General features: G+C 39.8%; 1 pseudogene; it reads right to left on the minus strand.

Moving 5' to 3' along the window:
* Nucleotides 1-3,046: 3,046 nt before the first annotated feature.
* On the minus strand, nucleotides 3,047-10,237 carry LOC112860718 (interferon-gamma-inducible GTPase 10-like; annotated as a pseudogene).
* Nucleotides 10,238-26,930: the final 16,693 nt, after the last annotated feature.

A 26,930-nucleotide genomic window follows, 5' to 3' on the forward strand; every position in this document is an offset into this window, starting at 1 on the left:
AATACTAATATGTACCCCCATGTTTATAGCAGCATTATCAACAATATCCAAATTATTGAAGGAGAGCAAATGTCCATCAACTAATAAATGGATAAAGAAGATGTGTGTTACACACACACAGTAAAATATTACTCAAGCATAAGAAGTGTGATATCTTGCTATTTGCAATGTTGTGGATGGAGCTAAAGAGTATTCTGCTAAGTGAAATAAGTAAGTCAGAGAAAGACAATAACCATGTTATTTCACTCATATGTGGAATTAAAAAACAAACAAACAAAGGAACATAGGGGGAAAAGAAAAGAGAGGAAAACCAAGAAAGACTCTTAATTGTGGAGAACAAACTGATGGTTACCAGAGGGGAGGTGGCTGGGGAGATGTGTTAAATACACAATGGAGATTAAGAAGTGCACTCATTGTGACCAGCACTGAGTGTTGTATATCAGTGTTGACTCACTAAATTCTACACCTGAACATATTACAGTGTATGTTCACTAACTGGAATTTAAATACAAACTTGGAAGGAGAAGAAAAGGAGCATATGAGAATAGCCATATGTTTAACTCATCGAAACTACACTGTGTATAAATCACCTTTCAAATAATGTCTTCTTTCATTAAAAACCAAATGCCTGGAGTCCAATCCCACTTTCTTCATTACCCAGCTCTGTGACTTTGAGGAAAGGATGCAATAATTTGAGCTGCATTTGAAAAAAAGTGAGAGATAAAAGGGCCACACCTCAGCTTGTTATGAGTGTCAAATATGATAGCAGTAGCCTACCCTACAATTATCTTTCAATAAAAGTTCTCGGTCATTAGATTATATAGGAGAAAAGGCATCCCAACAAAGATCACTAAAGTTTACCTCCTCCTTTCTTGATGGTGACTCCCAGGAAGTGATTTCATTTGTCCCTACTATGTTGACTTAGGACCGCTGCAATAGGAGTGACCCAAGTGGCCTGGGAACTGAACTTTTCACATCACTTGTTCCAACAATGACCTACTTCAGAGAACCAATATGTCATCTCACAGTCCCTGGAGTGGATAGAAGTTAGGTAGGGGGCTGTTTTACCACTGACCCAGCTGGTAAGAAGACTATAAGATGCCTGAGGAGTTTTTCTTTATCACCAACACCAATTCTCTGGTTCTCTAAGCCACTATCCCCAAATTCAGGTCATGAAAAGGAGTTTTATGTTCAAGGGGAAGTCTCGTGGGGAACACAAAGATTAAGGCACAGTGAGGTGGTATTGAGGGCTGCTGAATGGCAAGACTCACTCCAGATACCCATAGTGATGAACAACCATCAGGGTGCCTCCTGGAGAAGTTTTAGAAGCCCCCTCAGACAGAATCTGGATGACTGTTGGATGCTGAGATGATAAATACCCAAAATCTCTCACAATAACTGACTGGCTGGGCCCACAGGTCTTAATTTACAGACACCTCTTAGCTCTATTTCTTCTCCCAGACCTTAACACATCTCCATCCTCTTAGCAGCCACCTCCTTTCACACTGCCAGAGAAATCACGAATGTCAGGCAGGCACATGAACACTCTTCTTCACCCTGGGACAAGGGTTATAAGACCAAAGCACTAAAACTTATTCCCCTACTTCCACCTTCCTCTGAGTTCTTCCCTCCCACAGTGAAAGATTCATTTTACAATCTCATCTGTAAATAAGGGAACTTTAAAACAAATCCCACAGATGTAAGTATTTGATAACTCTAATCTTATCACAATTGTTTTCCCAAAGGGATCCATATAAAACCCTTGGATTTTTCTTTTGCTGTCTTAATGGAAGACCATTGAATTGGAAGAAGAGACCCATGGATCTTGAAAAGGTCATGACTTGTGGGGAAGGGGAAGTTTGTGTAAGTCCCAGTGCTGACCACCTCTGGTTGATAAGATGAAAAAAAGCGGGGGGGAATTCCTCAGTGTTCATGCTTTTTATAATGATAGATGTGATCTGATGGCAAGATGACAAACAGACTGGATCCTGGGAGTGTAAATTCTACACTGAGAATGTGTATCAAAATCAATGGAACAAACATTTTTAAATGCAATGTGGTCACACAAGAGGGTCAAGAGCTCCTTCCCTCTGAGTATTTCATACACCTGTTATGCATGAAGCTGCACAGTCCTTCACTTTATCCCTTACTGACCCCCTTCCGTCCTACAAGAGACCTCTCCTGAGCAGTGGAGCAGCAGGGAGTGGATAGGAAATTGTATCCCATTTGGGTCCCATTCTATACCTCTGTGCCCACCACTTTCTTGGGAGAACATTCAGAGTAACAAGTATCTGACGGACAGCATCCCCCAGGTACACCTCTTACACCCTAAAGCATCCTCCATACACCAGTGATGGGGGAAGATGTAGGAAATTCTTGATTACAGTAGCAGTGCTCTAACAATCCTTGAGTCTTGAGGTAGTCCTGTTACATAATTTGATGTAGATTTGGGTGGAAGCAAAACATATTATTCTTACAACTTCACTAATTCAATTCATCTTTGCTTTGTAGTCTCCTTCTCAATTCATCTTCACTCTCCCATATCTCCTGACCCTCACTGTGTCTTGTTCACTAGTCTCTTGGCCCATCTAATGTTGATAAAATCTTAGGAATACCAACCCTGACTTTGTTCCCTTCCCTCTGTTCCCTCATAGCATCTGGAAACATTTCCCTAATCCTCTTTCAACTTCCTCACTCTTGCTTCAGTGCTCCACTACACACTAAGCTATTGACTTAGACATGTTCCCATACTTAGTTTTGTGAGAAAGCTATTAATATGATGACTGGAGATAATCAGTTGTAAAAAGCCAATGGACAAGAGTTATCTTGATTGTGTTCAAAAGCTTATTATCTGAATAAATCAAACAAATGTAAATTGCCTCATAACACATGGAGATTAATGAAAAACATAGGGTACATTTCTGTCATGATTTAAGCAAAATAGTCTAGGTAATGCAGAGAAGCCATTGTCAAGTCCCCTTTGTATAGCAGTGGAGTGTCAATGTGAAACAATGGTTTTTCTCCAGTGGAATGACATTCCTTCCACTTATTGAAGAGTTGACCTTGGTGGTGGGTGTAAGAGGACCCAAACCTCACTAAGAGGAGACAAGACCTGAGTCCCATTTGTTATTTTTTTTGGCAAATCAACCCATCTCTGTGACATCTTTAGGCTTAAGTTCTGTAATGTCTTGTGCAAGGTAATTTTAGCATCAATGATCACTGTACTGATGAAGTTCTACTGCAGAAATATTTCCTTTTTCTTAAAGAGATTTCTGTCCATTCCTTTTTATTTTTTTATTTTTTTATTTTTTTTCAATATATAAAGTTTATTGTCAAATTGGTTTCCATACAACATCCAGTGCTCATCCCAAAAGGTGCCCTCCTCAATACCCATCACCCACCCTCCCCTCCCTCCCACCCCCCATCAACCCTCAGTTTGTTATGAAGGAAATTGAAGAAGATATAAAGAAATGGAAAAACATTCCGTGCTCATGGATTGGAAGAATAAATATTGTCAAAATGTCAATACTACCCAAAGCTTTCTACACATTCAATGCAATCCCAATCAAAATTGTCCATTCCTTTTTAAAGTGTATTCTATTTAACTTATTTGTTTTGAGAGAGATCGAGATTGTGAGTGGAGAGGGAGCAGAGAGAGAGAGAAACCCAAGCAAGATCCATGCTCAGTACTGAGACTGACCTGGGTCTCGATTCCACGAATGAGGAGATCATGATCTGAGCTGAAATCAAGAGTCAGATGTTCAATAAAAATTTTCTAAAACTGACATTTGTGTAAATTTCAGCCACTCAGGTGCCTTGAAAGTAGATTTTCAAAAATGGGAAATGGGTACACGGGAGGCCTCCGTTCATCGAGCAATAGTATTTAGCACAATTCATGGTTTTAGCTGTTATGCTTTCATCTTCATAAGTAACCAGAAATTCAAGGACTTGGTAAAAGTCTTGATCTCTTCCACAGACATGCCCAGGTTCATGGCAATCTCTCTGACTGACTTTTCATCCAAACTGAAGTAGCTTTAGTAAAGGTTCAAGCACTTCTCATGCTGGAGCAAATCAAAGTCACTGAAGCATGCCATGAAGGGGATGAAGGTCAAAGCAGATGATTTCAGGGTATCCAGCCCGATCTTCTCCTCGAAGAACACTCTCTTCATCTCAATGGAAGCATCAGACAAACTGAGCAACAGGACCACAGAGGAGTAGCACTTATGAACAGGGCGCTTATTCAGGAATGTCTCTTCCCGTCTTGGGAAATCGAAGTCATCCAGGTCAAAGTTGGAGACCAAGAAGATGCATGACTTGGGCACTCTGATGGTGCTGAGATTAGCCAGGCAGTTGTCTCCTAACTGCTGAAGCACTCTCTGCCTTTTGAAAGGACCTGAGTTTGCTATTCTTCTTCTTATATAAATTATTGGACACACCGACTCTAATAAAGTAGAACTTCTTGCCTATCTCCCTGATTTTTTAACTTAATCATTGAAGTTAAACTGAGAGGAATAAATGATGGAAGAAGTCATAGTTAGCAAATCCCACCATTTCTAAATATGTATGTGGGAGGAAATTGGGTGTTCCTGTTTCAGACATGTCCCAGAAGTTCACATTGGGATATTTTGGATGTTTTCAAGGGGTTTTCTTCATGGTGGCCCCACAACTCCAATACTATCAGAAGATACATTCTCTTTGTGACTAAGTCTTTTCATGGAATAGATGAAATTCGACTTCCCAGTCCCTGACTTCCCAATCATAGCCACATCCATGTAAGCATTTTCTGCTTCTAAAAGGGATTCCTGAATTATGTCAGCCACATCTTTTACCTTGTCCTCTTGTAGAGCTACTTTAATTCTAATAAAGCTTTCCAGAGATAGGAACCCTCTGCATTACTAATTTAATGTGGTGATATAGTCAGAGAGGAACTTATAGAAAGAGGCAAGGATGAGTGCAGAAAAAAGGTGAAGTGATGGAATCACATATTGGATTGAAGTTCCAGAAAGATGTAAGAAGAACTAGAAGCTAAGGCACTCAGACAGCTTCTAAAATCTGGAGAAAGCAAATAAATGAATTGTTTTATGGACCCTCAAGAAGATTCAGCCCTAATGACACCATGGTTTTGGTTACTTTAAGGTTTATTTTGGACAACTTCTCTCTAGATCTATAAGTGAATAAATCTGGGCTGCTGTCTTAGCCAGTAAATTTGTGTTAATATGATACTAAGCAATGAGAAATTAATGTAGACAGTCTGCATTTTCCCAGAATGCAGATTTCCTAGAATGCCATTTCCTCGATACAATGTCCAAAACCTTCCCATTCTGTAGGAAGAATCAGTCAGGCCTGCACATTACAGAACACAGAAGAATTATAGACATACCTCACTTCCCATATACTTCAGCAAATAGGAGCAGGACTTGTCTTGTGGGAGAGGTAGGAGGCAGAGAAAAACCTGCCAGGATGTGTGTTCTATAAGGAGGATAGTCAAGCACATAGTCTTTGTGGTAATAATTGCCCCATGGCATCTTAATCTCCTTAATGGAAGAATTTGGTGAGATTTAGAACATGAGACAGGAAGTGGCAAAGGCAGTATACAAGAGCTCTAATTTTCCTTATTCAACTCTGCACAGTTTAAAATATAGATATGATTAAATCAAGGCAATTCAAGGAAATAATTATTGCGTTGTTGATGGGGCCTTTATAAATCACTATGAGTAAGGAAACTGTGATTTTAAAAATATTTATACACATAAGGTTATCTCAGGGGCTACCAGTGATCATACCAGTAGAAGCATGCTCAAAGTTTATCCCCATCCTACATGTTCTGCAAGGACAATTGTCAACAGAGGGGAAATCATGACCCTCGAACATATATAATAGGAATATGTGATAAGAATTTTATTTAACTATTTACTAAGGAAGGAAACAGGCAGATGAAATTACTAGTTGAATGGAGAATCTCAAAGAAGGGATATTTATAGTTCAAGAATATGGAAATGCATTTAAAATAGGGCAAGAGCTCTATATTCTAAAGTGAGGGTGGAAATTCACTTGAAACTCCACAGACAAATTTTATCTATATTACTGCCATGGCCTGAATGTTTGTTTCCTCTGCAAAATTCATAGATGAAGTGTATGCTCAAATTTATGGTACTAGTTGGTGAATTTTTGACAGTTCCTAGGGCAGAGAGATCATAAATGGATTAATTCCATTCTTAAATGGTCTCTTAAGAGCCCAGAGAGCTCCTCCATTATGTAGGGTGACAGGAAGAAATGTCTACCTTGTAAGTGAGTTTTCACTAAACACTGTATCTGCAGGTGCCTTGATCTGGGTCTTCCTATCACTTAGAATTATGAGTAATAGATTTGTGGTTAGAAACCACCCAGTCTGAGGTATTTTGTTATAGCCTAAATGGACAAAAAAAATATATTTACTCTGCATTGTTACCAATTATCAAAACTTACAGAGTATTGAAATGACCAGATGAACACAAGGGAAGGGAAGCAAAAATAATATAAAAACAGGGAGGGGGACAAAACATAAGAGACTCTTAAATATGGAGAACAAACAAAGGGTTACTGGAGGGGTTGTGGGAGGGGGGATGGGTTAAATGGGTAAGGTGCACTAAGAAATCTACTTCTGAAATCATTGTTGCACTATATGCTAACTAACTTGGATGTAAATTTTAAAAGTTAAAAAAAAGAAGATTCCAACTGGAGACTTCCAATAAGCATTCTGCTTATTCTAAATTTTTATAAATTTTCTTATTTAAAAAAGAAGGAAAAGAGGCATTTTCAGAAAATGGTTCTTTCTTCTCCATAGAGAGTGGCATGAACAGCTGGATTAAATCTTAATTCTCTACCTGCCAGGGCTACCCCTCAACCTTCTAAGAACAAGCCAGCATCCCAACATTGCAAGTAGACAGTCTGCTCACTCAAGAGCTTCAGAAAAGAAACAGGTTTCTGATGTCAGAGATCATGATGTTCTCACTAATGCAGCAGAAAATGCTGAGGCTAGTGAAGTGTTCCCTGGAACTCCTGGAACAGGAATATTCCTCAGACCTGTCCTCCTTGGGAAATACAGGCACTGGGTGCTCTTGAGGTCACTATGCTCAGCAAGGGGCTGGAGAGCTTCTGTCCTGACCATGTAAAAGTGGGTAAGACAGCAGGAAGAATGACAGCCTCTTACTCAAGCCCCTCCTTCAGGAAAACTTGGCTGATTGATAGTTGTTGTAGGCCCACATTTATAGGACATGAAAGTGAAACCATCATTTCTCCACAGAACAAGCAGTTCCAGGAAAGGAAACATAAGGCTGTTGTGACTTCATGTGCCTTAGGGAGTTGGGGGAGGGCAGAGAGACACCAGAAGCCCTGGGAGGCAGGTGTCTGATAACCCTTGGGAGGTCATCTAGCCCAGAGTCCCATGGGATAACTGAGGGCAGGGAGGAAGACAATGAGCAAGTTTCCAAATACCCACTGAATGAGAGAAGCATTTCTATCAGAAAGGAGAGGGACTATAACATTTGTCTTTCTGTTTCTTTCATTTTAGGAGCCATGTTGCTGGCTGCCAGATTGTCTCCATTGGGCATGGACAACACTGGAAAGTGATGGGGTCACATCTCATGAACAACTTAAACAAGTAGAAGGTATTCTGGGGGAAAATTGGCAAGCAGCAGGAAGGGAGACACAGAGAGAGGAAGGAGCCTGGATTTTAAGATTTGTATGGAAGATCAAGAGGAAAATACCAAAGTTTCTTTAGAAGAAGAACATAAGAGGATTTGCTGTTTCAGATAACATTTATTTCAATTCTATAGTATCTAAGACAGTTGGGTGCTAGACCAGCTGACCCACAGAAAGAGACACAGAGCTCTGTATAGGATTCAAGTATGTGTGGAATTCTGTTGCATGGGAGAAGTTCAGGGGATGTCAGAGGGAACTATCTAGTAAGTGAAGCTGACAAACCTGTTCTCTATATGGACAGAGGTTACTGAATCTCTACTTACATCACTATTATAATAAACTCCAGATTAACTAATTAAATTAATTAATTTAGGCATTTAATACCTAAATCTCAAATGGAAACTGTAGAAGAAAATATAGTTCTTCCTAGATAAAGATTTCTTAAATGTGATGATGAATGAAGATACCTAGATGACATCTGTGTAAAACAGACTGACCAATGTGATTCATCTGACTATATTGAAATGAAAATTTTCTCTTCATGGAAACAAATACAAAAAGAAAACTTAAAAATCTCCATAGATCTGGAGAAGATATTTGCACAAATGTAATCACTAAGGATTAATGGAAAGAAGGTATTTTAAAAATTCCAGAAATCACTAAGAAAAACTGAAAAAATTCAGCATGGAAGTGGGCAAAAGACATGAACAAATTTCTCAGAAAAAGAAATAGTTTGGTCAAAAGAGAGAGAGAGAAAGAGAGAGAGAGAAATATAGATTCACTAATAACGAGGCAAATGCACATCTGTGTACTATGAAATTACATTGTATACTGATTAAATTGCAAATTTAAAACTCTGGACAATATCAGGTATTGGTGATAATGTACTTTGATATAATTGCTGAAATATGGAAGCTGAAAATTTAATTCAGTGCAATCACTTTGAAGAAACAATATGGCTAAATCTTTTTAAATTGTATATTCAAGTGCCTCAGACTCAGGTTCCACTCCTAATACTATACCAAAGACTCACTCTTCAAAATTGTACAAGAAACATATGCACATGTGCTCCTAACAACATTTTTCATAATTGTGCAAAATGAGAGTCTAAGCATTGACAGGGAATGGATAAATAAATTGAGCTACATAGAATTGAAAAGAATAAACCACAAGTATATACAGAGGAATTAATCTTTTAGGGTAGTATTGAGATTAATTAAATACCAAGAATGAGGAAAATTCCCCTTAAATAAAGTTTCAAGAAAACTAAACCATTTATAGGTTAAGCATGCATATGTAAGTGATAGTGTACAAATAAAAGAAAGGAATCATAAATGTGTACTTCATGAAGTTGTTCCCCAGGGCTGTGGACAGAAATGGAGTGAATAGGAACAGAAAGGGAGGTATAAGCTGTTAGAGATATTCTATTCCTTTGTATGATTATTTAGTGTATAGGTGATCATTATATTACATAAGAAAGTAAAATATTTAAAACAGAAAAATAGCTCAGTTCTTTTCAAATTCTTGCTGTGCATATTCTTTTGTGTGTAGTCAGTCATGATTCTCTCCATCCTGCCATATTTTGGGGACCTCAGAGAAATATTCTCTATCTGACAAAGAGAGAGAATCAATTCTATGATGGCAGAAAGACTGAGAAATTATTCAGGGAGGAAGTAGGGGACAAGAAAGACTAAAATTCCAGAAACAACTACAAGGCAAAGATGCAGACCCACACAGGAACTTGACAACTAGCTTGGATGCAGATGAACACACATAGACAGCAAATTACAGCCCTCTGTAGTAAGGTAAGAAATACCTGAGACTCAGGTACCCTGACAGTGATGGGTTTTTTTTTGTACTGAGTGACAGAAAGCTCCCACTTGGGGGCTCCACAGAGCTTGGCTACTTCTCAGCAGTGTATGATAATCATTCTGGGGCTGGGGCCCTGTTTGGTTGGCTCTGGTCTGCGGTGTCTGCAGCACCCAGTGGGCTGGGGCCTGATGCCCCCCCAGGTGCACACCTCAACGTCTAGAGTCAGACTTGCTAACAGACAGAAAAATGCCTGTATCCTGAGATTAACACATATTTGGGTGCAGATGTACACACACTAAAACTGGCATTTATTAGAAAGTGCCTCATGCCTAAACCCTTGTTTGTTTCTTTGTTTATTTAAAGCTTTATAGGCTTAGGGTGGAATTTAAGTGCCAGTGATATCATAAAGGAGTAAAATCACAACCCACAGTTTGCAAGAGACTGGATAGAGGGAGATGAGAGTAATAAGCTATAATCGAATCTGGGAGTGAGTAGGTGGGGTGGGATTTAGGAATATTATGAAGAACAAGTAGAACTGAAAATCTACCTGCTGCCCAGCTTCAAACTGACCACATATTAGGATAGACATGCACAGACTCACAACCACGAGCACAAAAATTATGCAATTACTCTACATGACTGAGGACAGAGACAGCACATAGGCACTTGGCAAATTACCTCACTGGTCATTTGCAAAGAGCTTTGCTGCTGAGACCAAGCTCTCAGCTCCTTCTCCTCTGGTCATTAGTGGCCACAGTACTCAGTGGCCTGGGGCCTGATGCCCTGAGTGCACACCTCACAGTCCACAGTCAAACCTTCTGGTCCTGTGTCCCCCTGTGATCACATGACCCTTCCTCAAGACAAGTGGGTGAGAACAGATGTGCAATGCTCACTTTGGGGCCCTTATCAAGTGGAATTGTTCCCTGGCCATAAGCACAGCTGCTGCCTCTGCAGGTGAAACACTTTCTCAGCCATATAAGAGGTCTGCAGACCTCTGCTAGGCTCCTTCTCCCACATGGAGCAGGAATCCATGGTAGAATATGGAGCCCATGAGAGGCAAACAAAAATTGCAGACTGCACTTGGGGTCACAGTGCAAAACTTTTCTAAGTTTGGGTTTTTCTTTCCAGGCTAGTCCACCTCTTAGACAACTGATATGGTTTGGAACTGGGCCCAGGAAAATTCACAAGGTCCAAGCAGGCAATCAAATTGAGTCTTTTTTTGGGGGTGTGCCACCTCCTCTTATTCATATGTTTTCAAGAAGTGTCAATCTATCTGATATTTGTACAATCATCCTTTCAACACCTAAAGGCCTATCCAGAAAGCTGAGTGCAAGGCCTCCATCTGACACCAGACTAGGACTGGGGATCTGAGTAATCAAGGCAGGGACAGGAGTGAGAGGAAGGAGGATAGGCATATCTAGGGTTGTCTAGAGCCGTCAGTCCATGGTTGGACAAGCATTTTTCAGGCAGTGTTTATCTGCCTGAAATGCCTTCTGCAAGCTTGCTAACTATAAGCAGTTGCTGAGGTGGAATAAATAGATGTGGTCCTTTCTTACCCCACACATTTGAGTAAGTCTTCAGGTTGCCATTGGATGAAGGCTCTGAAACTTTGATCTGAGGGCATGACACATGCTGGAAAGGGCAAGTAGTCATGGAGATCAGCATGGTCTCTGAAATGTATGACACAAAACAGACACTTCCTGTTTGGTGACAGAAGGAATGGCTCAGGAAATATCCTGTCGCCTGGTTTCACTCAGGTGAGTAGGTCCAGTTAGTCTAATAAACAATCTCCAGACTCATAGAATTTAAATCTCCCCTTCCATGGCTCAGTCCCTCCTCCAACTGAGACACCTGCATCAAGGACAGGAAAAGTCAGCTTCTCTCATCTTTCTTCTTCCTACCACCTCCATTACACAGAATGGGGTAGCTCAGGGGAACAAGAGTACTAGGAATGAAACACATATGTGGTACAGGTGCGATCCTGCTGATGGCTCGGGGTGATGAATGTCCCTCAGGTAGGAGTGACCATCTGGGGCTCACTCACACTGGCATCCCTCTTGGGATATTGGGGACAGGCACAGTTCAAACCTGTTGGCCCCCTACCTCCTCAGTGTCAGACAAAGAAGGGCAGTCCAGCCTCTTTCTCTGGAGATCATCAGAGCTAGGAAAGCCAATGTCCAGCCCTTATTGTTGTCTTAAAGGGAAAACACATTCCTTGCAAAAGCTTGTCTTCTTTTCTCCTAGGTTGTTAGCTATGCTCTTCTGACACAGGGGAGGGATCAAGGGTTGTGATGCCATGTTCACAGTCTCTTGGCTGCATAAGAGTTTTACACCTTGTTGTGGACATTAGCAATCTTGGCAGACACTTTGTAAAGCGGACCCTCTCTATCACCCTGTTACAGTCACAAGATCCCTCCCTGTGTCTCCTGACTGCAAACATGCTGAGTTTTTTTCCTTTCTGCTCCCACATGAGAATGAGGGCATGACCATCACTGAGAGGTTAAATAGATGTCCAGAGTCATCCAATCAGTAGTGACCATGCTGGGACTCAAGCCTTCACCTGGTGGGGGCAGGTGCATTGACACCAGGGGAGGTCACAGCTAGGGTCAGAAAGAAAACTCCACAGTGGATGTAGCATCCGCACTCTGATCTCAGCGGGTAGAAGCCAGTGAGCCCCTGAGGTAGACATGTTGGGCAACCACAGGAAACGATTTTATGGGCAGTGTGTGCACCCATCTGAGGGGCTACCCTCACAGAGGCTGCATGTGGACTTCTTAGTGGTATGGGCCCAATCATTCCTGCAGATCCTGCATTTTCCCTGCCCTCCAGATTAGAAGTGAACCTGGGGCATCAGATTTTTGAGAACTGGAGTGATTTCTAGGCATAGACACTGAAACTGGTCTTATCTGCATTCCTTCCTCCTGGAGCTGGGGCCTTTCTGACTCCTTTATATAGAAATGATTGAACTCTGAGCAGGAGTGGTGCTAGTGCAGAAAATACTACAAAATTCCACTGTCCTTCCAGCTCCTCTTCCCTCCTTCTCGCTAGGCTCTTCCTAGTACAACCCCACCCCAACACATTTCTTTCATCCTTCTGGAACAACTGGGACCTATAACCAGTTCTGGATGGTCCCAGAGGGTACTGTCTCTGCCTGAGGGCTGAACCTTATCCCAGGGAGGGGTAACTTTATACGAAGACAATACTATCTGCTGTGTTATGGTAAACTGCTGCTTTCTGGAGCAGGTAAGTGAAAGGCTACAACCCAACTTTCCTAATAACCCTGTTAGCACAAAAACATGAAAGGTAGAGCCTGACACCAGGGTAGGAGAGCTTGGGGACTGGATTATCCATTTTAGTGAGTATTTGCTGCAGGGACCCTCTCTGACATTCTTCAGGGACTGAATTTAGAACGCAATCTCCTTGTCTGCTCCAAACCCATCCAGCTCTCCAGTGTGGAAACAATGTGTCTCTCATCATCTTCCCAGGTTAGTTCTGGTCTGCTCAGCACCATGCACATGGAGCATGTGAGGTTTGTTATACTTTTCTGGGATAAATCAGGATATTGATTTCCTCTTAGCCTTTCCCTGTGATGATCAGATAACACACCTGGGGCTTTAACCCACATTGGGTTTTGTGCTGACAAAAGTCCTTGTTGCTTCAGGCTTCACATCTGGTACAAGGTGGGTCCCAGTTCTCTGTGAGTCTCTCTGGTTGGTTCTCAGGATAATTAGGTCAGGTGTGACCTGCATATCACCCTGAATGGGAAGTCCACTAACAAGTGTCTTCATTCTGTGTCTTAGGTGGTGAAATGTGTTTTATGAGTATGATCAGCATTTTTGAAAAAGTTAACTGATTATAACAAATAAAAACACCAATTTTGTGGTGAAACACTTTTTCCGATTAGTGGTGTGTGTGTGTGTGTGTGTGTGTGTGTGTGTGTGTGTGTGTCCATTGTGTACTTAGTTTTTGTGTGGAACTAAGAGATGCATATATTACTGCTGGTCTCATTGAGAAGACTTTGGAAGACTTGCTCACAGTTCTGTTTCTCCATCTAAGCACCCCTGCCCTCTCTAGTTGAATCTGCTCCCTGGGCTCCCTCCATAAGGGCCTATGTCCCTTTCTGAAGGGGACCTTCAACTACTCTTCAGAGATGGATACCAGAGGAATAACATGAGTAGGGTCTGCAAAGAAAGGAGAATGGAGGCCACTTGCATCCCAGGTTGATCTTTGGTGGCCTCTCTCAACCTCTGGGTTAGTGCTCTACCCTCAGTGTCCTAGAGGCTCACCTATACAAACACTTGCACACTGGCCACTGCTGGAGAACCCTGCAACTTCTTGCTAAGTTGCCTGGCCCCAAACTGGCCTGGTGGGGAAATATGCATGCAGAAATGCACTGGAAGGCACTGGGCCTAGGGCTTGGTCAGGTGTTGTGTGAATGTCTGAATAACACCAGGACACAAAGCATGAACAAGAAGAGCAGGAAGTGGGGACTGTGAGGTCTCATCACCCTCTTTAACAGGACCCAACACAGGTTCTCAGGTGAGCATAAAGGTGCAAAGTCCATGGATGGGTCAGACATGGTCACAGAAATGGTGTGAAAAAGTGTAGTGTTGTGCTGACATCCCACACCCACCTCAGGGTCCTTGTATTCTGTCCTAGCCACTACTTGCTATCATCAGGGATGTGGAGGAGCTCGCAATAGACTTTAGAACTAAAAGTTATTTGTTTGTCAGCAGTAAATTAAGGATATACAAAAATATATTGTGTTTCCTTCATCTAACAAAAGTGTACCAAGTATCTGCTGACAGCTAAGGTCACAGGAAAACGAACCTAATGGAATCATTTTATTAAAAGTTCCCAGACCCAATTGTGTATTTCTATACCAAGCATTTAACATGAGATCTGCAAGTACTTTCTAGGACTTGACCCCTTCGTTTGTGTCAGTCTCAGCCTATTGATAGTGGTGTTAGTGTCTGGAAATGACTGGGGCACTCACTTGGGCCCCTAATACTTGTGGCTATCCAGCATAGACATTTCCCCTGGCCATAGCCAATGCTGTGGCTGGTCTGGACCTTGTGCTTCTTATTATGATTGCAAGACACACCACAGCAAAAACCACCAAGGAACTTTCAAAAATAAGTTGCATTACTCACAGGTGCTGGAGTGTACATGGCATGCATAGGGACACACAGTGAGGTTGAGCGATGAGGACTTGTGATTCTATCTTTATTGGGGCTAAAAGTGGGATGTCTAGGGTTTGGGAATTCACTCTCTCTTGGTACATTTAAAACATAAGGGTGGTGATTAAAACATGGGAAGGGAAAAGCAAAGTGACTCAGGTGGTCAGTTTATGAAGACATCCAAGGCTTTCAAAGAAGAGAATATCATGGGTGGAGTGACCAGGCTCTTTATCCAGTTGTATAGTTGGTAACATGTTTATTTTAACTGGATGTCTTGGAAAAGATGCCTTGGCATCAATGTCACATATGTACTTTACAAGAAAACAAGCCAATTTTCGGTGACTTATACTATACTCATTGAGGATATCAACTTTTTTCAGTGACCTAATAGAGAAGTCAGGGTGATATGGGTGCATGTAGAAGTGATGATGGGATTTAGACAAATCAGAGGAAGGATTCAAGGGCTCCTGTCCTGTTCGTGTCTTTTCTGGCTGACCTGGCCACAGGGGACTGCTGATAAGAACATTGAACCTTTCCCAGCCCATACTAAGGACAAGTTTAGATGCCAGCAGAATCCATAGCATGGTCAGGGGCAGAAGAAACTTCTTTACACAACCAAGTCAGTGAGAAGATAACTCACCCAGGAGATTATCTCCTAGGAACCAGGATGGCACATAAGGCCTCCGGGAACCTCCTTGTCCCCCACAAACAAAAACCAAGTTTTTTGAAGAAGGGACAAGAGAGGTCTTAAATATTTTGGTGCAATGGCAAGGGAAGCATACTCTTAGGAAATTTAGATAAAAGAGGCCTTACAGCCTTTCCTATTTCCTCCACTAACCCTTCCTCATCCTCCACTACTGCCCTTGTGAGCAAAGTATATAGTGTCCTTAAATATGACAAACACGGAATTCCAATTTGGTAGATAAGAGGTAAAGGGTGAGGAGAATCAGAATTGAGCCTGAGGAGAAGATGGTAATCCAGACACCACTAAAATACCTTCCACTGGCTACCACTCCCATTCCAGAAGACTCCACTAGTCTGATCCAGCCCAGGGTTCCATCTTTCTGGCTTCTAGCCAACTTTATGTGTGCTCTGCCCACCACCAAGTTATTCACTCCTTCACCAACCTCAGGGTACCTCCACTCCTCGCAGGAGGTGGCACCATCCTTGCTGACCTATTGTACCTCTAGTCTGTCACAGGGGCCCATAGTATAGGACCCTGAAGATTTTATGGGCACAGGCCTCAGTAGATCCTGGTCCCCAAGCAAATGGGATGGTGATCACATAATATTCCCATTAACTTCTTTCCCTCTGAACTTCCAGAATCCACTAATCATTTCACTCAACATTTCTATCTCCCTTTGGGTGTCAAGTTTCCAGGAAGTTTCTGAGAACTGGGGACACAGTGGAATTTTTCCTCACACTTACAAATAAGTGAGTTTTCTTTAATGTGGAGTGAGGATGGGAGTTTATAGAGAACTATGATTTCCATTCTCTCCCCAAATTAGGAAGGGTTTTTCAGGGAGGGGTCAATGGCAGTTCATAGCAATAAGTGGACCCCCATCCCCAAGGGAAGCATCCCAGCATCTAGCAATGCCTTAGGCTATGGTACTGGAGATTTAGCATTATGTAGGATTGTCCTCTCCTTCTGTCTAGACAGAAACAGAGAATCACACTAAGGGTTTAAATATTGGATTTGAGGTATTTTCTCATATGTAAGACAATGTTTCTTCATCTGTAACCAGGAATAATAATATTGCTTAACTAATAGAGTTTGAAGATTAATTAAGAAAATGCATACAAAACACCGAGTCCAGACAGACTCACAGACATAGTACCATCATACACTGTAATAAAAGTTGGAGGGAGTAAGAAAAAACAGAGGACTGTCTTCCTCAGAGATCCTAGTAAGACAAGAAAGGATTCACCGAGAGGTGCTAGGAGCCCTGCTGAGAGCTTCACCTGGATCATACCATGAAACCCTCACTGGAGTCTTGTGATGTGGCTCCCATGCTGCATAGAGAAAACTGGGGAGTTTTCAATGTGAAAAAGTTCACATTGCCTTGAGTGGAACTTGTGTCTTGGTCCATTACTTCCATGGGGAAGGTGAGTCTAGGTCTTGGAGATGGTTGTAGCCAGAGAAGTCTGGGGGGCAATGAAGCAAGCATGATCCACCCCAGAGGGAGCTAGCTTGGTTGCCCCAAGGAGAAGAGCGTGAAGTTGCATCACAAGGCCTACAGATGGGTGTGAAACTTATACCACTGTGGGGTCAGTGGGAATTTTGGGGCAGAACCAGGGCATGTGGGTTTGAATGTGGGTCTCCAACAGTTTCACATGCTCCCATAGGCTGGTCTTGTAGGCAGCCTTTCATGGAACAGAAGGGCTCTATGGAGTTCTCAGGGAGTTCCCAGTCAAAGAAGTGGTTTTGAATTTTAAAAATGTTCACTCATGCACATCAAAGTAGTAGCTTTTTATGGAAAATTAGCAAGTAGGTACTTACTACTTGTGGAATTGTGAAAACCCATCAGCCAATATCACTGTGTGTGTAGCATGAGGAAGAGAGTCCACTAGGTAATCCCAGAAAATTCTTCCTAATCTTGCCCTATAAAATGCCTGCAATCTCACTGTAGGGTTAAGTCTACAAGAGATACTTACATTCACAGAAGAGCTTACATACTTATAATAACAACAGCAAAAATGATGAACAATGAAGTACAAACATAAATGCTAACTTAAAATCGGTAGGAAATTATTTGGAAAGTTTGTGGTAACTTAGATGTTCAAGTTGAAAAGACACAGGCATTTCTTAGGTATGCACTTATTGTTGAAAGATATCAAATTTTTTATAAAGAAATGTTCTGAGAGGAAAGAAAATGCACTTTTTATGTATTAATTTTAGTTTTTAGTTTTTTCTTCTTTTTCCTTTTTTAAAAAAAAATTAAATGTTTGTTTGCTAACATACAGAGCAATATTGGTTTCAGGAGTAAAGTTCAGTGATTCATCACTTACGTATGACACCCATTGCTATCACAAGTGCCCTCCTTAGTGCCCATCACCCATCCAGCCCATCTTCCACCCACATTCCTTCATCAATCCATAGTTTGGTCTCTATCATTAAGAGTCTCTTGTGGTGTGTTTTTTTCCTCTCTTCTTTTCACCTTCCTCTTCCCATATGTTCATTTGTTTTGTTTCTTAAATTATACATATGAGTGAAATCATATGTTATTTGTCTTTCACTGATTGACATATTTTACTTAGCAGACTATATTCTAGCTCCATACATGTCATTGCAAATGGAAATATTTCATTCTTTTTGTTCTTCTTGATGGCTGATTAATATTCCATTGTATATATACACAACACCTTCTTTCTCCATCATCAGTCAATAGACATTTGGTCTCTCTCCATAGTTTGCCTATTGTTGACTATGCTGCTATAAGCACTGGGGCACACATACCCCTTCTAATCAGTATTTTTGTATCCTTTGGGTAAATACCTAATAGTGCAATTGATAGATCATAGGGTAGTTCTATTTTTAGCTTCTTGAAGAACCTCCATACTGTTCTCCAGAGTGGCTACAACAGTCTTCATTCCCACCAATAGTGCAAGAGGGTTCCCCTTTCTCCACATCCTTACCAACATAAGTTGTTTTCTTGTGTTGTTAATTTTAGCCATTATGACAGTTGTGAGGTGGTATCTCATCATGGTTTGTATTTCCCTGATGATGAGTGATGTTGAGCATCTTCTCATGTAACTGTTGACCATCTGGATGTCTTCTTTGGAAAGGTGTCTATTCATGTCCTCTGCCCATTTCTTAACTAGGTTATTTGTTTGGGTGTTGAATTTGATAATTTCTTTATAGATTTTGGAATACTAACCCTTTATCAGATATGTCATTTGCAAATATCTTTCCCATTCTGTAGGCTGGATTTTAGTTTGTTGATTGTTTCCTTCACTGCGCAGAAGCTTTTTATCTTGATGAAGTCTCAATAGTTCATGTTTGCTTTTTTACCTTTGTCTTCAGTATCGTGTCTAGTAAGAAGTTGCTCTTGGCTGAGGTAAAAAAGGCTTATGCTTGTGTTCCTCTCCAGGATTTTGATGGTTTCCTGTCTTACTTTTAGGTCTTTCTTCCATTTTCAATTTATTTTTGTGTATGGTGTAAGAAAGTCGTCCAGTTTCATTTTTCTGCATGTTGCCCTCCAGTTCTCTCAACACCACTTGTTGAAGAGACTGTCTTCTTTCCAATAAGTGTTATTCCTGCCTTGTCCAAGATGAGTTGGCCATATTGTTGGGGGTCCATTTCTGGGTTTTCTATTCTGATCCATTGATATGTGTCTGTTTTTGTACAAGTATCATACTGTCTTGATGGCTACAGCTTTTGTAATACAGCTTGAAATACACAATAGTGATGCCTCCAGTTTTGGTTTTCTTTTTCAGGATTGTTTTGGCTATTTGGGCTCTTTTGTGGTTACATACAAATTGTTTGTTCTAGCTCTGTGAAAAATACCAGCAGTATTTTGATACAGATTGTGTTAAATATGTAGGTTGTTTTGGGTGGTATAGACATTATAACAGTGTTTGTTATCCAATGATTGAATATGGAATACTTTCCATTTCTTTGTGTCCCCTTCAATTTCTTTCATAAGTGTTCTATGATTTTCAGGATATAAATCTCTTACCTCTTTAGCTATGTTTATTCCTAGGTATCATTGTTTTTGGTGCAAGTCCAAACGGTATTGATTCCTTGATTTCTTTTTCCATGGCTTTGCTATTGGTGCATAGAAATGCAACAGATTTCTGCATGTTGATTTTATGTCCTGAAACTTTTCTGAATTCATGTATTAGTTCTAGAAATTTTTTTATGAAGTCTTTCAGGTTTTCTACATACAGTATCATGTCATCACAAATAGTGAAAGTTAAACTTCTTCCTGTCCAATTTGGATGCCCTTTATTTCTATTTGTTGTCTGATTGCTGAGGCTAAGACTTCCAGTACTATGTTAAATAGTAATGGTGACAGTGGACATCCTTCTCTTGTTCCTGACTGTAGCCTTTCCCATTAAGGATATTAGCTGTGGGTCTTTCGAATATGGCCTTTATGATGTTGAGGTATGTTTCATCTATTCGTACTTTGTTGAGGAGAGTGTTTTCAAAGGTATGGGTAAGATGGAGAAAGACCACCAAGAGAATGTGTTGATTTCAGGGCAAAGAGAAGTAGGGGAGTGACTCCCAAAAGACCTGAAAGAGCAGGAAGAGGTGCAGGTTGTTGGCCTCTGAAGATGGCATCTGTATACAACTTTGGCTGCAAAAGTGGGTGGCCGTCTAGCAAACTAAAGAAAATAATACCCTGTCACCATTTTTCTTTCCTTCAATCTTCTGCCAGTGCTGTTGATTGGCCAAATTCCAATAGCATCAAGAGGGTGAGAGGCTCCTCAGTCATGGTTCATGCAGATCAGGCAGTTAGGATGCCTAACAAGGTAGGGATGGACAAAGTGGATCTGGAGAGGAAAGACATAGTCATCACTATATTGAAAATAACAGCAAAGCAAGTGTATGCCAAAGCCATTAGTACAGAAAATGCCAAAGGACTGATCCAAATGGCAATTCTGAACAGTTACTGTGTAAGCATAAAGCAATGCTCAACACCTATGTTGTTCATTTCATACACTTTTCCAGACATATACTTGAATTAGGTATGAGTATCCCATTGCTCTGAGCTAAGCTACTCATCACTGTCCATATACTCTCAGTTCCCAAAACCTCCTTCTTCATCAGCCCTCTCACAGATGATTCATTGATCAAAGGACCAAGACACAGACTTAGATTTCTCCCTCTCTTTCATTCTTACCACACCAAAAAGTATCCAAATCCTGTTAGTTCAATGTGTTTCATATATCATACATATAATCCCTCCCCTGAGCACCATTTCTCACCTGGACTGTTGCAGTTCCTTGTCACCTCACATCCCCGCAACCCATTTCCCATATCACCCAGAGACTGGTTTAAATAACCCTCATCTGGGAAGGGTGACCAACATTCTGATAGGGCTGGAATAGTCCTAGTTTTCTCTTTTCACAGTATCGTCTTTTAGATGATAAATTCTGTTTTCTCTTTTCACAGTATCGTCTTTTAGATGATAAATTCCTTATGAGCCTCAGTCCCCTACATAGTGCCTCCTAGATGGCACAGTCTCTTTAGCTCAATGGATTATCCAAGAATAAGTTAGTTGGCCCCTCCCCTCATTCCCTACCACTTCTGAGTTTGCAGTCTCGGTTCCAACAGCAGGTCTATTTGCAGTTCTCCAAATGTACCTAGATGCCTCATACTTTTTTTAATGTTTACTTATTTTGGGGGGGGGGGGAGGACAGAAAGGGGGAGACATAGAATCCTAAGCAGGCTCCAGACTCTGAGCTTTCAGCACAGATCCTGATGTGGGGCTTGAACTCACAAACTGTGAGATCATGACCTAAGCTGAAGTCATATGTTTAACCGACTGAGCCACCCAAGTGCCCCTTGATGCCTCATTCTTTTGTGTCTTTGTTCATGATATCCTTTTGACCTGGAAGACTTTCCCTCTTCCATTTGCCCAACTCATTCCAATCCATCCTTCAAACCTCACTTAGAACTCATTTCCTTCATGAAAGCCTTTCATGATAACCCAGACTAGGCCATGGAGCTTTGGCTTGTACCCTCTAATCAGAACGACCTTTGTGTCACATGAGTTTGTGTCACTTATCAAGTAGGCAATTATGAGCACTTGAGCACCTGACTAATCTTTTGAGAGCATGGACATTAGTGACTTCCTGAGAAAGATCTGGTGCCCCACTCTGCAACCTCCTTCCAAGTTCAGCTTAAAATGGAAAATAATAACATTCTCCACACAGTTTTGGGGAGTTTTGGAGTGTGCCATGGCATGAAAGGAAGATACTATGCAAGACCAAAGAAAGACTAAGATTGTCTTGTTTTTCAAGATTCCAGACTGTCTCGGGATGACAGCCCAATTGCTGATGTGCCTTCCAGGGAAGTAAATTAGTAGCTGAGATAGGGACTTTCATTCTGAAATGAAGGGTGATGGGTTATATCTTGTGTAGTCTGTGGCCAGAATCTGACACAAGAATGGACATCTTGGCAGATGCAGGCATGGACAGTTAACAACACCTGGAGATCGCCTGGCCAACATCACAACATTATATAGTCTCTGAAAACTTAGATCCAATCCTGAGTGTTAGGAAAGGGGAGCCCCTGATATAGCTGAGATTATCCAGAATTCCTTTATGGAATGTGGATTCAGAATAGATATTAAATTCAGTAATGGAACTTATAGTAACTCAAACTGCTTCACACATCTCAGAAGATGGCCTCAGATTTGTAACTTTTTTAATATCTATGTTCCAGAGCCTATGGCACCCTTGAACATCAGAAGTACCAAACACAAATTTCTTCAGCTACAACCCTCACATGCCACCAGATGATGCTCCCCTACCTGAAACCTCTTAGTGTTCAGAATAGGAGAGGAAGGTGGGAAGACTCTCTACCAGAATCTCCCCAGAGTGGAGGAAGGAAATGGAATTACAGGGGAAGGAGGGAAGGAGACCTGCACACTTGATGCCAGGGATGTGTACCAGTGGGAGTGAATAGAATTTTTAGTTTAGGTGGAACTGGTGATATGCACCTTCAGTGATATTTGTGGGAAAAAAGTTTGAACAAGATCAAGGTTCCTGGAGTCAAAAGAAGCAGCATTACCTTGTATTGAATTAATAATGCATAAATTCTAAAAACACTTTAATCCAACCACAGTTCAATATAAAGATTGAAAGCATAATGATATTTATTTTGAAAGAACATTCAGGTGGAATAAACTTGTAATGACACAACCTCATTGAGAATTCAAAGTTCAGTCCAAATTATCTCAGTGCATCAAGAAAAATTAAGTAGTGTTTGCTTTCAGTGACCATAAGGTCACTCATTCCAAGTTATTCTTGTAGCAAAATAGTATGCATATATAATCTGTAGTAAACTATTGTTCTGATTAAATATGGGCCTCTTTGGCCCATAGATGTTTATTTTTATTATTATTAATATTATTATTTTAGTTCCAGTATAGTTAACATACAGTGTTACATTAGTTACAGGTGTCCAGTATAGTGAATCAACACTTCTATACAACACCCAGCGCTCATTAGGAAAAGTGCACTTCTTAATCCCCATCCCTTATTCACCCATCTCCCTACCCACCTCCCCAGAAGTAATAATCAGTTTATTCTTTATTTTGAGTCTTTTTTTTTTTTTTTTGGCTTGTGGTCTCTCTCTCCTTTTTTCCACCTGTGCTGATTTTTGTTTTTTTTTAATTCCACATATGAGTGAATTTACAGGGTATTTGTTTTTCTGTGACTGACTTATTTCACTTAGCATTATACTCTCTAGCTCCATCTATATAATTGTAAATGCAAGATTTTATTCTTTTTTGTGGATGAATAATATTCTATTGTATGTATATATGACTTCTTCTGTATCCATTCATGTATCAGTGGACACTTGGGCTGCTTCATAATCTGGCTCTTATAAATAATACTGCTATAAACATTGAGGTGCATCTAACCCTTTGAATTAGTGTTTTTGTATTTCTTGGGTAAATATCCAGTAGTACAATTACTGGATCATTGTGTAGTTCTAATTTTACCATTTGAGGAATCTCCATACTGTTTTCTAGAGTGGCTGCATCAGTTTACATTCCCACCATGAGTGCATTAGGGTTCCTTTTTCTCCTCATCAATGCTTTATTTTATTTTTACTTATTTTATTTTACTTTAGCCATTCTGACAGGTGTAAGGTTAAATCTCATTATATCTTTAATTTGTATGTCTGTGATGATGAGTGATGTCGAGAATCTTTTCATGTGTCTGTAGGCTATCTTCATGTATTCTTTGGAGAAATAGCTGTTTACATCTTCGGTCCATTTTTTAAATTGGATTATTTGTTTTGGGGAATTGAGTTTTATAACTTCTTTATATATTTTGGATACTAACCCTTTATCAGATATGTCACTTGGAAATATCTTCTCTCATTAAGTAGGTTGCCTTTTAGTCTTGTTGACTATTTCCTTTGCTGTGCAAAAGCTTTTTTTTTTTTTTTTTGGATGTAGTCCCAGTAGTTTATTTTTGCTTTAGTTTCTCTTGCCTCAGGAGACCAAAAAAAAAAAAATGTTGCTATGGTAGGTGTCCAAAATATTACTATCTGAGCTTTCTTCTAGGATTTTATGGTTTCAGGTTCTTAAATTTATGTCTTTAATACATTTTGAGTTTATTTTTGTGTGTGATGTGAGAAGGTGGTACAGTGTCATTTTTTTACATGGAACTAACAAATTTTCTCAACACCATTTATTGAAGAGACTGTCTTTTTCCCATTGCATAGGTAAATTGAGCATATAATTGTGAGTTTATTTCTGTGGTCTCTATTCTATTCCATTGATCTTGTGTCTATTTTTGTTACTGTACCATATTGTTTTATTATGCTTCCTACTTTATCTTGAAATCTGGAATTGTCATATTTCCAGCTTTTTTGTTTTTTTTTTTAAAGTTTACTTGGGCTATTCAGGGCTTTTTGTGGTTCAAATTTTAGGATTTTAGGACTGTTCTAGGATTTTATTTAGTTCCCTATATCCAGACTCTATTTTTATCACTTGCTTTTCCTGTGTTTTTCTTTGGGTGTCCAAACCAAAACCCCAGTTATACCCCTATCCACATTTGACAGTGCCTATCTGGATCATAGTTCTTTGTGATACTTTGACCTCAGCTTACACGCTGCCCAGTTTAGATACTTCATCCAGAGCAATAAGAATTTAGCGATCAAAACAAAACAAAACAAAAAAATCCAAGAGTGTGCTAATCTATGAAAAGGTAAGAATACCTACCCAATAAAGAATAGAAAGCTTACTAATGGGAGTATGGTGAGATTGTTTTGTTCAAGGACCTTGGTTTGTGATCCAGTCCTCTTCACTCATTTACTATTTCACTTGTTCATTTGACATTAATTGAATGGTCACAACATGTGAAGATGAAAGCTTCTCCATTAGCAGCCCTCAGCCATTGCCTGAATACTTTGACATGAGCCCTAAGGATATTTTAAGGAATAAAAGGAACCAAGTCCTTGTCCACATTGAACTTTACTTCCTAGTGGAGAAGTACAAGAAATAGGGGAGAAATTAAAAGCTCACATAGAGTCTGGTGGTGCTCGTGCTATGAAAAAGAATAGAGAACTGTGCATGGAAAAGAAGTATATTTCAAATTGGTGGTCAGCAAAAGCCTCTCTGAAGACCTGACAGTTGAGCAGGCACAAACTGTGAATATATATGGGAGGTGTGTCCCACGTGGAAGGAATGGCAAATGCTAAGGCCATGAAAATTCAAGAGCTTGCCATGTCCATTGACTAATGTATGGGCCTCTGGGGTGCAATAGAGTGACCAATGGGAATGTGGCAGGAAAGAAAGGCTTAGAAGTAATCAGGGACCACGTGATGTAGGACACTAGAGAACATAGTATTTACTACAGAATTTGTTTTAAGTATGATTGGAAGGAATGAAGGAGAGAAGAAAGAAAGGAAAGAAAGAAAGAAAGAAAGAAAGAAAGAAAGAAAGAAAGAAAGAAAGAAAGAAAGAAAGAAAAGACAGAAAGAAAGAAAGAAAAGAAAGAAAGAAAGAAATCGAAAATCCAGGCCCATGTTTTTTCACTAGTAAATTATACTAAACATTTAAGGAAGAAATAGTACTAGTTCTACACAAGTTCTTCCAGTAGAGAAGGGCACTCCTTCCAACTCATTTAATGAGGCCAATACCCCATACCAAACCAAAGAAATAAAACACAATTATAACAGAAGACTAAAGAAGCAATACCAATAATAATACTCAACAAACTGTTAGCAATGCAATTTCAGCAATATAGGAAAAGATGATACATCACAACCAAGTGAAATTGTCTCCAGGAATGCAAAGCTCTTTGAGCACTGAAAAAAATCAATTACTATAATTCATGGGGTTGGCAGATGCAGAAAAACCCTTGACAATTTCAATAGATGCAGGAAAACATATCATAATACTTACCATCTATTTACTATAAAAAAACGTTTCATCAAACTAGGAATAGAACTTCCTTAACTTAATTAAATACCCTTCATATTAACAAACAAACAAACAAACAAAAGAACCTTCAGTTAACATTCTTAATCATGAAGGACAAGTGTTTTCCCCTAACATCAAGAACAAGACAAGGATATCCTCTCACCACTCTATAATACATTCTACTTGAAGTCTTAGCTTGTGCAATTAGATAAGAATTTTAAAAGGGATATTTACTAGAACAGAAGAAATAGAACTGTCTCTGTTTATAGGAGATGTAATTTTTCACGTTAAAGAATTACAACAAATTCATAAAAAGCCCTTAAACAAATGAGTGGAAATGTCACAAAATATAAGGTCATATTACAAATGTATTCCTGAATTCCAATGATGAAAAATAGGAATTTGAAATTCGTAAAAATAAATTGTAATAGCATTAAATAAATAAAATATCTTGTATAAACAACAAAATAGGAGGAGGAGCTCTACACTGAAAACTACAAAATACTGGTGAAACAAATAAAAGAAGATTCAAATACAAAGAAATCCCAATTGTGTTCATAGATGAAAGCATCAGTAATGTGATGAGGTCAATTTTTTCCAATTATATCTATAATTCTAAACAATCCCAATCAAAATCCCAGCAAGCTTTGTTGATAGATATAGACAAGCTAATTATAAAATTATATAGGAAAGACAAAAAAAAAAACAGAAGAGACAAAACAATTTTAAAAGAAATAAATTTTGAAGGCTCACACCTTATTCTTAATTATTTTTAATACTTAATAAAAATTTTTCATAACTGGGACATTGTGGTATTGAGGAAAGGATAGATATACACAATAATGTAATAGAATAGAGAGGACAGAAACTGATCTATATAAATATATCTCACATTTTCTGTATCCATTTATCCATTGATGAACACTCAGTTGTTTTCATGTCTTGGCTGTTGTAAATAATGATGCAATGAACATGGGGGTGCATATATCTCTTCAACTTAGTGTTTTTCATTATTTTTTCGCTGAATATCCAGAAGGGGAGTTCCTGGATCATATGGTACTTCTATTTTTACTTTCTGAGGATGCTTCATATGTTTTCCATAGTGACTGAATCAATTCCTGTTCCCACCAACAGTGCACAAGATATC

The sequence above is a fragment of the Puma concolor genome, chromosome A1, assembly GCF_028749965.1.
Source record: "Puma concolor isolate L17-30 chromosome A1, mPumCon1.1.hap2, whole genome shotgun sequence".
NCBI lineage: Eukaryota > Metazoa > Chordata > Mammalia > Carnivora > Felidae > Puma > Puma concolor.